Raw genomic sequence first — 12127 nt, 5'->3', positions numbered from 1 at the left:
CATCATCATCATCATCATCATCATCATCATCATCATCATCATCATCACACACACACACACACACACACACACACACACACACACACACACACGAGAAAAGGAAAAATAAAGAGAAGGAGAAGATAGATGACCAAAAGGAAGGAGGAAGCACTGGAAGGAGAAACTCACGTGGAAGGAGAAGGTGTCCCTGACTGTCACTCTGAACCCAAGATGTCTACATGTCATGGAGAACAAGCAGTGTGGGCACAATGTTACACACGCTTAGAGCCCTGTGTCTCTTTGGTTTGCTGTTGACCTTAAAGTGGGTCTGCCCCCTTGGGGTGGACACTGACATTGTTGATTGGGAGTGGCCCTCAGAGAGCAATTACCCACTTTGAAGTAAACAGGAATCCCTGTGGGCCACAGTCCCCAAGCTGAGGCATCAGGAGGACCCTAAGGCATAGAGAAAGCAGCTGCCAGAGGCCATACTCATAGCTCTAGGACCCTGACCTCTATGGTGATTTCTACCCTGGGGATGACCTCAAGACAGCTTGGCTGAGAGCCATGTACACTTGATCCCTGTAGGAAGATGTGTTTCATGTTAGCGAACTATTCCTCAGCAAAGTCAATGGGTTGACTTCACCTCACTACATCACCTTTGTGTGACATGGTCCTAACCAATAAACCAACACGGATTGGTTCGTCAGTGTTTGGGGAGAGAGCATAGGCCACTTTCATTGTATTGTATTACATGGGGAGTATACAGTCAATGAGGTACATCACAGCTGAGGTCAGCCCTGGGTGGGTGCAGCTTTTCTCTGCAGTTTTCGCATTGTCCCATGAGGACAGAGTGTGTGAAGCCTGTAGAGGTGGAAGTCAGCACCAGTAAACGGGTCTCTAGCTCCACTATGTTCCTTAGCACTGGACATAGATGACAAGGTACATAAGCTCTTGGCAGCTGCTTGGCTTCCCTGAATAGCCAAAAGACCACAGTCACAGAACAGTGCAGAAAGTAACCATCAGAATCCATCATTACAAAAAAACCAAAGGAGTGCTTGCTTTGGCAACACATATACTAAAACATAAAATCCAAAGGAGCTAAAAATAATCGAAACTTCACAAGCCAAATGATCACCCACTTAACAGAACAACAAATGCAACAATTTCAGCATGATTCAAATTTTCAGCAATTCCTCCAGTACATTAAGATGTGATGTAAGGTTCAACTACATGTGATATTTCTAATCAATAAAGGGACAGTACTGAGTTATAAAACTGATGAGTAATCAAAGGTCTTGTAACATTGGTTCCAGTATATCTCATGGTCCAAAATAAGTCACCATGTTTATAGCATATGAGCCTCAAAATTGGGACCAATCAGTTAATAAGAAACTGATGTCATCTGCCTCCCACCGACCTGGAGCAGCAATCATCCACAGAGTAAGGCACCTAGTAAGCCCAGCAGTGAGATGTGGCAGTATGGACATGGACCTGACTCATGTCCATGGCACTGGTGGGGACTCTGTATTTGCCTGTTGGAAACAATGTGGTGGTTGGGCCATACTCAGTGAAGGTCATTAACAGCTAAGAGCTAAACAGCAGGAAAGGGCTGTGGGGTCAAGAACCTGAGTGAGGTGGACAGCCCAGCATCTGGCCTGTCCTCTGCCCATTGAAGCAAGCCCACCTACTCCATCTCAGAGGGCTTTGACTCCTGAAGATCAGAAGACACAGTGATCTAAACTTTTTTTAGTTTCAAAGGCAACTGTAGGACTGTTTCCTACCCTAACCCAAAGAGTAAAAAGGGCTCAGAAGAGAAAGCAAAGGGGAAACGGGTCATGGAGGCTCTGTGCAAGCAAGTTCTGAGGCCATTCGATGAGCTCCTGCAGAACACACAGCAGCATGTCCTTATCTGTAATATACCGGTGCATCAAAAGGACTGACACTACATGTCCTAATGTAGGAGCCTCTGCTGACCATCCCTCTGGGTCAGGAGAGTATGGACATCCATCACTGAGTCAAGCTGGCCATTCTGGGCTATGTCCAAGGAGAACGGTACTGGGAATACCTTGGTGTCTGCCTTTGCAGGTGAATTAAGTGAGAACTGATCTGAAGATAACCTTGGGCCCTCCTTGTTCAGTGGGACGGGAGAGTTAGGCTCTTCCATTTGCTTGTGATATACAGGAGGTACACTGATTAATGTCTTGGAGCTGCCTAGGGGCTGGTGCACATGGGGCTGTTCAATGCCAGGTTTCAGTCACTGGGGGCCAATTTGTTCCCTTTGTTTTTGATCCTTCCTCATCCAGCAGTTTGGACATAAAGAACTCCTAGGACCCCATTTAGTTATGATCTCTGAAGAAAATGTATTAATAGTCTAACACACCTATATAAATCCAAAGTTTTGTTTGTTAGGCTCGCTCCACAGCTCCAGGGAGGTAGACATCAGATCTGGACCACAATCACACATCAAAAGTAGAAAGGCAGAGAGATGGCTTAGCAGTTAAGAGCACTGGCTGTTCTTCCAGAGGTCCTGAGTTCAATTCCCAGCAACCACATGGTGGCTCACAACCATCTATAATGTGATCTAATGTCCCCTTCTGGCATGCATCTGTACATACATAAAATGAATAAATAAACAATCTTTAAAAAAATAGGAGAAAGGCAACCCCACACCCATGTTGGCTGTCTCCAGAGCCCATCCCTTTTCACAGCTCTACTGGACTTTCCAAAGCTTACCATCCTAGGCAGGGATACCCACTGTGTGCTAGTCCAATAACTTGTCTACCTGTCTCACTTGCATTGGCCTGGGAAGCTAACCCACATGAACAAAATCCGGGGTTCCGTCCCTCAAGCACCTTCTGCAGAGAAGCCCTTGTTTCTCCCTCTTGGTTTAGCCAGCCTCCAGTCAGCCCCAGATGCTCTTTGTGATTCTAGTTGTGGACTTCTTTTTGTGTTTGTCTTGGGTTTTAAGACAGAAACTTATTATGTAGTTCAGGTTGGTCTTTAGCCACAGATTCTCTTATCTTAGCCCCTGAAGTGCTGGGATTACAGGTGTCCCCACCATACCTGTCTTATCCATAAATTTGTATTTTCCGGAAGCTAAAGAAAACATTAACAAATGCATCAATCACAAGAGTAAGTGTGTTACAAAATCATAAGCTGCAGTGTAAGTGTCTGTCTGGCTGACACCATCATCTACTCCTAAGTCTCCATTCCTGTTATGATTCCCACCTGTGAACTGTGCTGGCCTCAGTATCTTGTCCTCAGTGTCCTGAGCATCCAGCAAGAGAATCCAGCTTATATCAAATATATCTAATCCTCCCTTCTTCATCTGCATCACTGAGGCCAACACTGAGTGGCTCACCTTGCCTCCATGGAACCAGCAATGCTCCTCACTGGCTCAGCCTTACTCATGGAACTTTTCATTGTGGCTTTTCTCATCCATCATATCAGCAAATATTTCCTCTTCACAATGTAGGGCACTCATCCTGCCAATCCAGGAGCATCACTGACCACTCACCATAAAGGAGTGTGGTCAAGTCACCACTCCCTACATTAACACAGGTATTTCTACTCAGAGCCATAGTGAATGGCCGTTGTGTACCAGTTTCCTTCTAGAATGAAATATTCCAGCTTGCAGGAGACTCCTTATACCATAACGTTAAAACAATAAAAATTGGATTACTTGATTTGTTACTGTTTAACTTCTTGAGTTCTTTACATATTCTGGATATTAGCCTTCTGTCAGACACAGGATTGGTGAAGATCCTTGCCCAGTCTGTAGGCTATTGTTTAATCTGAAGACAGTGCCCTTTGCTTTAAAGAAGCTTTTCAGTTTCATGAGGTCCCACTTATTGATTGTTGATCTTAGAGCATGTGCTGTTGGTGTTCTGTTCAGGAAGTTGTCTCCTGTACCATTGAGCTCAAGGCTCTTCCTCACCTTTTCTTCTAACAGGTTTAGTATGTGAGGTTTTATTTTGAGGTCATTGATCCACTTGGAATTAAAAACTGAGGTACAGAGCTAAACAGAGAATTCTCAATACAGGAATATTGAATGGCAGAGAAACACTAAAAGAAATGCTCAACATCCTTAGCTATTGGGGAAATGCAAATTAAAAAGGACACTGAGATTTCACCTTACACCCATCAGAATGGCTAAGATCATAAACTCAACTGATAACATATGCTGGAGAGGATGTGGAGAAAGGAGAAAGGGGAACCCTTCTCCATTGCTGGTGGTAAGGTAAACTTGTGGAACCACTTTAGAGATCAATCTGGTGTCTTCTCAGACAATTACGAATACTGCTCCCTCAAGATCCAGCTATACCACTCCTAGGCATATATCTAAAAGATGTTCAAGTATACAACAAAGTCATTTGCTTAGCCATGTTCATAGCAGCTTTATTGGTAATAGTCAGAAGCTGGAAATAACCCACATGTCCCTCAGTTGAAGAATGGATACAGAAATTGTGGTACATCTACACAATGGAATACTACTACTCAGCAATTAAAAACAAGGAACTCATGAAATTTGCAGGCAAAAGGTGGGAATTAGAAAAGATCATCCTGAGTGAGGTATCCCAGAAGCAGAAAGACATACATGGAATATACTTACTTATAAGTGGATATGAGATATAATATAGGATAATCATACTTAAATCTGTACACCTAAAGAATCTAATCAAGAAGAAGGACCCTGGGTAAGATGCTCAGTCCTCATTCAGAAAGTCAAACTGGATGGACATCTGAAGAGAGAGAAAACAGGGAACAGGACAGGAGCCTACCACAGAGGGATTCTGAAAGTCTCTACCCTGCAAGGTATCAAAGCAGAGGCTGAGACTCATAGTCAAACTTTGGGCAGAGTGCAGGGAATGTTATGAAAGAAGGGGGAGATAGAAAGACCTGGAGGGGACAGGAGCTCCACAATGAGAGAGAGAGAAAAAAATCTGGGCCCAGAGGTTTTTTTCTGGGACTGATACTCCAGCCAAGGACCATTCATGGAGATAACCTAGAACCCCTGCATAGATGTAGCCCATAACAGCTCAGTGTCCAAATGGGTTCCCTTGTAATGGGAACAGGGACAGTCTCTGACAAGAACTCAGTGGCTGGCTCTTTGATCACCTCCCCATGAGTAGGGTACAGCCTTACCAGGCCATTTAGGAAGACAATAAAGCTAGTCCTGATGAGACCTGATAGACTATGATCAGATGGAAGGGGAGGAGTCCTTATCGGTGTACTGAAGGAGGGGCATGGGAGGAGATGAGGGAGGGAGGGTGGGATTGGGAGAGGATGAGGAATGGGGCTACACCTGGGATACAAAGTGAATAAACTGTAATTAATAAAACAATAAATAAACAAATAAGAAGGTAATAAAATAAAATAGTGATGACAATGAAAAAGTAAATAAGCTCTAATTTATAAAAACAACTAAAATTTATAAACCAAATAAATTTTTAAAAATAAAAATAAATTTAAATTAAAAAAGCAATAAAAATCAAAATAGTTTCAGTTCCCTAAAAATAATCAGATTCACTAGGCCCCTCCCATCCAAGAACAAACAATAAAGGCTGCTGAGAGTCGCTCTCAGATACTGCACTCTGAGACCAAACCCGTTGACCGGAAGAAGAAGAAGCCAACTGGAAGATGTACTACTGAGTCACTTGGAAAGGACACTCTCCAACTTGTTGAGCTTGTCTGTAAACTGTGCAGTGTGCTCCAGCTTCCCAAACTGTGTGAGCTGTCACCCAAGCTGGGGTGGGCTATGATGATGCAGCCTTTGAATAATTCCTGCTTCTGTAAGTAATCCCTCATCCTTATTCCTGTGAATAGCTCTGATAAAACCAAGTGGTTCACTAAGGGGGACTTTGGTGGGATCTGTACTTTGGTCTGTCATGGGCTCCATGGATGAGTGCCTTGGTTATACAAACAGAATTACTTCCAGGTTACAATTTACCTTAATTAACCATTATCAGTCATCCAAGAAAGGAATGTCTGTTAAGACAGCCTCACTTCTAAGATACTCTGTCTCACTTTGGGCAAACAGTTTCAGGAAGGAGAGATTTCCGGCCTTCACATAGCCTTCTACAGCTGCAACAACTTCCTCACTTCCAGACACCTTTTCTCACCCCAATAAAGAGTCCCAACCAGTTTCTCCTCTTTGCTGAGCCCTTTATTCACCACAGGAGAGAGGATGCCTGAGATGGTTTGAATGTAAGTGGCCCCCATAAGCTATTAAGGAATGCCACCATTAGGAGATGTGGCCTAGCTGGAGTAGGTTTTCACTGATGAAGGTGTGTCACTTCTAGTGTCTGATGTTTCTGATGCTGAAGGCAGGCCCAATGTCACGCTCTCTTCCTGTTGCTTGCTGATCCACAGGTAGAAATCAGGCTCTTTCTTTGGTACTATGTCTGCCTGCATGCCACCATGCTTCCCACTATTACGATAACAGACCAAGCCTCTGAACCTGTAAGTCAGCCTTGATTAAGTGTTCTCCTTTACAAACATTGCCGGGGTCATGGTGTCTCCTCACAGCAATAGGGACCCTAACTAAGGCAGTGCCCCTCATGGTATATGCCAAATAAACATCCTCTGCTAAGGTCTGACTCTGGTCTCCTTCCTAGCCCTTCACTATCTGAAAACCCACAAACCTGGGTCTGTGGCCCTCTTTGTTCTATTTTTTTTCCCTTCCAGGTTTTGTTTTTGCTTTTTCTCTTTTATTGAAAATAGACACTTTTCAGATAGGATGTTCTGGGATGGCTTCCCTTACCTGTATTTTTTTCCTGTTCCTCCTCAGCTCACCTCCCATCTGGATCCACACCTTTTCTGTTTTTCATTAGAAACAAACAGTCATCTAAGGAATAATAAAATACCATACAATGCATCAAGGACCTCAAATAAGGCCAGATGCAAAACAAACAAACAAACAAAACCACACAATCAAGCTGGTAAAGGAAATGAATAAAACTGTCCATGACCTGAAAATAGAAACAATAAAGAAAGCATAATATGAAGGATATTCATATTATGAATATGAAGGAATTCATATTATGAATATGAATATCATAATATGAAGGAATTCATATCACGAAAAAAACTAAGAAAAAGAATACAAATAACCAAAGCAAGCATCACTAACAGATTCCAAGACATGGAAGAGAAAATCTCAGGTGTAGAAGATATGATGGAAGAAATCGATACATCAGTCAAAGAAAATATTAAAGCTGAAAAATTCCTGACACAAAACATCCAGAAAATCCGGGGTACTATGAAAAGGCCTAATCTACCTCAACACCCAGCTGTACCACTCCTGGGCATATACCTGAAAGATGCTCCACCACACAAGGACATTTGCTCAACTATGTTCATAGCAGCTTTATTTGTAATAGCCACAATCTGGAAACAACCTAGACCAAACAAACCCTCAGCCAAAGAGTGGATACAGAAGTTGTGGTGCATTTACACAATGGACTACTACTCAGCTATTAGAAACAAGGAAATCATGAAATTTGCAGGCAAATGGAAGGAACTAGTAAAGATCATCCTGAGTGAGGTAACCTACTCTCTTATAAGCGGTATTTACCATATACTACAGGATAACCATACTACAACCCAAAGACCTAAAGAAGCTAAACACCAAGGAGGACCCTGGGAGGGTTCTTAGTCTCCTGCAGAAGGGCATATAGAATAGACACTGGAAGCAGTTGAAGGGGAGGGGAAAGTCAGGAGCCTACCCCTAGAGGTACTCTGAAAGACTCCACCCAGCAGGGGATCAAAGCAGATGCTGAGACTCACAGCCAAACTCTGGACAGAGTGCAAAGAGTCTATGAAAGAGTGGGGGAATAGAAAGATCAGGAGAGAAAAGGAGCTAAATACAGAGACCAACAAAGCCAACAAATCTGGACCCATGGGTGGGCCTGCAGAGATCGATGCACCAACCAAAGACTATGCATGGAGAGGACCTAGACCCCTTGCTCAGATGTAGCCCATAGCTCAGTACATGTAGCTCAGTTTCCATGTGGGTGCCCGAGTAAGGGGAGAAGGGGCTGTCTCTGACATGGACCCTTTTGCCCACTCTTCGATCACTTCCTACTGCCAGGGTGGCCTTGCCAGGCCATAGAGGAAAAAGATCCAGACAGTCCTGAATAGGCTGGGTCAGATGGTAGGGGAGGAAGGCTCCCCCTTTCTGAGGACTAGGGAAGGGGGATTGAGTGGAAGACTGAGGGAGGGTGGGACGAGGAGGAGATGAGGGAGGGGCTACAATCAGGATATAAAGTGAATAAATTATTAAAAATAAATTTTAATTCATTTAATTTACTTAATTATTGTTTTTGCAATATCAAAATAAAGTCCAATTTTAAGAGTGAAGTCACAGAGTATAACCATAATTTTTATAAGACAAAACAAAATTTTAACAGTGTAAACAGTCTCCAAAATCAATACCAAGTCTATTATTTTAATGTTACAAAGTTTGGCTGCCAGCAAGAAAAGTTCTTGTATGTGAACACACGGAAGTGCAGTTTTAATGCCTTATTAATTATGAATGGTTTTAAATCTCATTTTTTATAAACATGATTTTTTAAGACAGGACAAAAATTATGTAAAATCTTATTTCAATTTAAAAGTGCCTTTGGAGGCCTTTTTTCAGTTAGCTCATGCCATTTGTTATGAGTTTAAGTTAACTTTTTGTTACAGATGTTAGAGATTTTTACCATGTCAAATGACTTATAAGCCAATAACCAACATATACAAAACATAGTGAATGTATACATTTAGACCAGTCAGAAACAAACATTTAGTGGCCCTATACATTTATATATCTAAAACAGACAAAACTTTTCTTACTTTTTTAGCTGTAATTTCAAGGGAGGGGCTGAATCCAACTCTCATGGGCACAGAGGTCTTGTAGCAGGACTAGCCTTCAGCTTCTTTACCAGAGAAAATGAGAAGCTGCTGGTAGCCCCGTAACAGCCCTGGGCTTGCTGCCAGCTAGGTCCAGAGAGGAGACTCCCAGCTACAAGTGCAGGCCTCCAAGGGAAGAGCCAGGCTATCACTTTGTGCTGCCTCAATTCAGCTGCCTTCCTCCCCACCCCACCCCCGTGAAAAATCTTTGAAATAAGTTAAAACTGAGTCAAAAGAGAAAGCAAACGACCAGCAGATGAGGTTTGGCCGTTTTCACAGAATATGAAACAAAGACCAACAGTCGAGCAATCAAACAAAACTACAGGCATAAATTGGCCAACGTGGGACAGACGCTGACAAAACCAAGTTTCAAAGACAGAGCTGTATGTGGCGACTCTTGGATGAGGGTCCCAGTCAAGTTCGAAGTGATGGATCATAATCCTCTCTCTTTCACCAAATGGAGAATCGGGGAGCGCCCTGCCTCCAGACTTAAAGAGTAACGCCATGTCCAGTGCCTCAGTTTTCAGTCTCCGAAGGTCTAGACCATACCAGAAACAAAACAGAAACCAACAAAAGCTTACCTCCTTATGGAGGAACCAGCCGTTGGTGGCATTCACTTATCAACCCGAGAGGTAGATGAATGTAGAGGGCAATCTCAGTGGAACCTCCAAATGTTGCAGCCCAAGAAGAGCTTCACAAACCACTTGAGCACTTATCTCAGGGTGATATTGATGGTTTATTGAACACCCCAAAGCTGACCATGATAAGGGCACAATCCGGGCTCAGGAGCTAGATTATGACATTGACCTGTTTTGCAGAGGCAGGTTATAAAGGCAAAACTGCAATTAGTCTAGACATAGGCCCCCTTCACATATCTACCCAATGGGTATCTCAGTCCTCATGTGGGTCCCTTCATAAGGGGAGTTGGGACTGTCTCCTACAAGGACTCTGTATGATTTCCAATCACTTTCCCTTGGCATGGCTGCATTGCCAGGCCACTGTGGGAGATCATGTGCACAGTCATATGTGACTTGATGTGCTGGGATGGGTATCCCCCCTCCTCTGCCACCCTTTTCCGAGTGGTAAGGGAGAAGGGATAGGGAGAAAAGAAAGTGAGGGCAGCACAGGGAAGAGAGGAGAGAGAGGTCTATGATTGGGATGTAAAGTGAATAAATAAATTAATTTTTAATTTTTATTTCATATAAGTTTATGTACTTTACATCTCAAGAGTGTCCCCTCCCTCCTCTCCTCCAAGTTCCCCCTCTCCCTTTCTCTCCAGAAAAGGGAAGCCTTCCTCACCTCATATCAACCCTCCCCAGCACATCAAGTCACATCAGGACTGAGCATATCCTCATCCAATGAGGCCAGGCAAGGCAGCCCTGCCAGGGGGAAGTGATACAAAAGCAGGCAAATTTCAAAAAGAAAGAAAGTAAAAAAAGTTACTCTGGTTTCTATATATAGCAAAATCAAAAGTGAAGATGGAATAGCCACATTAAGTACAAACAGTCAGAATGTCTAATTTAACCGCTGCATGTTTTCAGGTTGCAGAATGAAGCATAACCAGAATATATGTTGCCTACAAAAATATATACTTAAAATATAGAAATAAATTATACAGAAAGGAAAATGATAAAACAATTGCCACACTGACAGTCAAATGAAAGCTGAAGAAACTTTTTAAAATTGAAGTGTCAATCTCAGACTGGAAGTTAGCATCATAAATAAAGAAACTTACTTATTGAAAAAAAATGTTAAGATGTTAGAAATAGTCAGTCTGACAGAAAAACCCAAAATATTCATGTGCCTAGCCAAGAGGACTTTTAATCACATGAAGAAAAAAATGATATAATTACAAGACAAAGTTTATTGCAATTTATTACAGTTGATTAAGTCCTCTCAGTAAGAAACAAAACAAGGAGACAGACATCAACAAAGACTAACAGCCTCCAGACGAGTGAAACCTCCATGGTGCATGCCCCCACACAATCATGGAAGAATACAGGATCTTTCTGATATCCCTTGGTAATTTTATCTCATACTAGGCCATAAAAATCTCAACAAGTTACAAAGGATATAAGTTATATATAGTAGAGTGCAGAATTAAAGTCAACTGGAAGTGTCAGTGATTACATGCTGAGCCAGGGTCCCCTGATACAGTCAGTGAGAAAGGAAAACCAGGCCAGAGTGGAGGGGATATACTACAAGCAATCAGACTTTTTATATCCTTATCAGAAACAGAACATACTGGCAGTTTCCAGGAAGAACACAATTGCAGTTAGCAGGATACAATGATGATCACAAGCCATACAGGACATACAAGACTAATGTCTAAGGCTACTTGTCCTGTCGAGCTTCTCCAAGCTTCACTGACTTCTAGGGAACATAGAGAAAGAGACAGTGGCCTGAATGCTTCACTGCCCCAGGGAGTGACTCAGTTTCTCAGGAACTGAAAGGCACGTGGTGCCCCTGGAGCCACAGACCCTAACCTGAAAAACCTATGACACATGCCTCTCAAGCCAGCTAGGCCACCAACTCTGTGATTCCCCACAGTCAGTAACAGAGCCAGCTGCGAGTTACCTCAACATTTAGAAATTAAGTAATACCTTCCTAAGTCAAACATCAAAGAAGAATTCAAAATGGGTGTTAATGACCGTGAAAGCAGAGCAGAGGTGTAAAGTAGTAGTTAGGGGTAGTTTCTAAGGCCTCTGTAGTAAGCAACAGTGTAGACCAGCCAGTGTCACTCCAAGAAAGCCTCTCGGGAGCTGTGCAGGAGTTGGGCATGATTAGACTTCAGATTCTGAGCCTCTTTCTATCAGTGAACATAGGTGGTGATAAAAAGCAGTTAGAAATTCCATTCACTGTTCTGGGAGTATGAAAAGTAAAACCTGGATGAAAACGTTGTTCCAAAACTCAGCACCCACACACCCTGAGGCCACTGTAGGGTCATTCACAGTCACTTACCAGAGAGAAAGGAAACCATGGAAGAGGACTTGTACACAGTTCTTTATGGAAGCAGCATAATAAAATGTGTTAAAGTCATAGAATCCAGTGCTCGCCAAAAACAGAAAAGAATGAAGTACTGGTTACATGGGGACAGGAATGAATCATTAAAATATTGTTGTGAGGCTGAAGAGATGGCTCAGCAGATGAGAGCATTTACTGCCTTTGCAGATGACCTGAATTCTATTCCCACACCCACATGGTGGCTCACAACGACCTGTAACTCCATTCCAGGGGGTCCAGCACCCTCTTC

Source organism: Psammomys obesus, unplaced genomic scaffold (genome assembly GCF_907164565.1).
Source record: "Psammomys obesus unplaced genomic scaffold, mPsaObe1.curated_primary_1811, whole genome shotgun sequence".
NCBI lineage: Eukaryota > Metazoa > Chordata > Mammalia > Rodentia > Muridae > Psammomys > Psammomys obesus.
The sequence above is the reverse complement of the archived record's forward strand: the minus strand, read 5'-3'. Positions refer to the sequence as shown.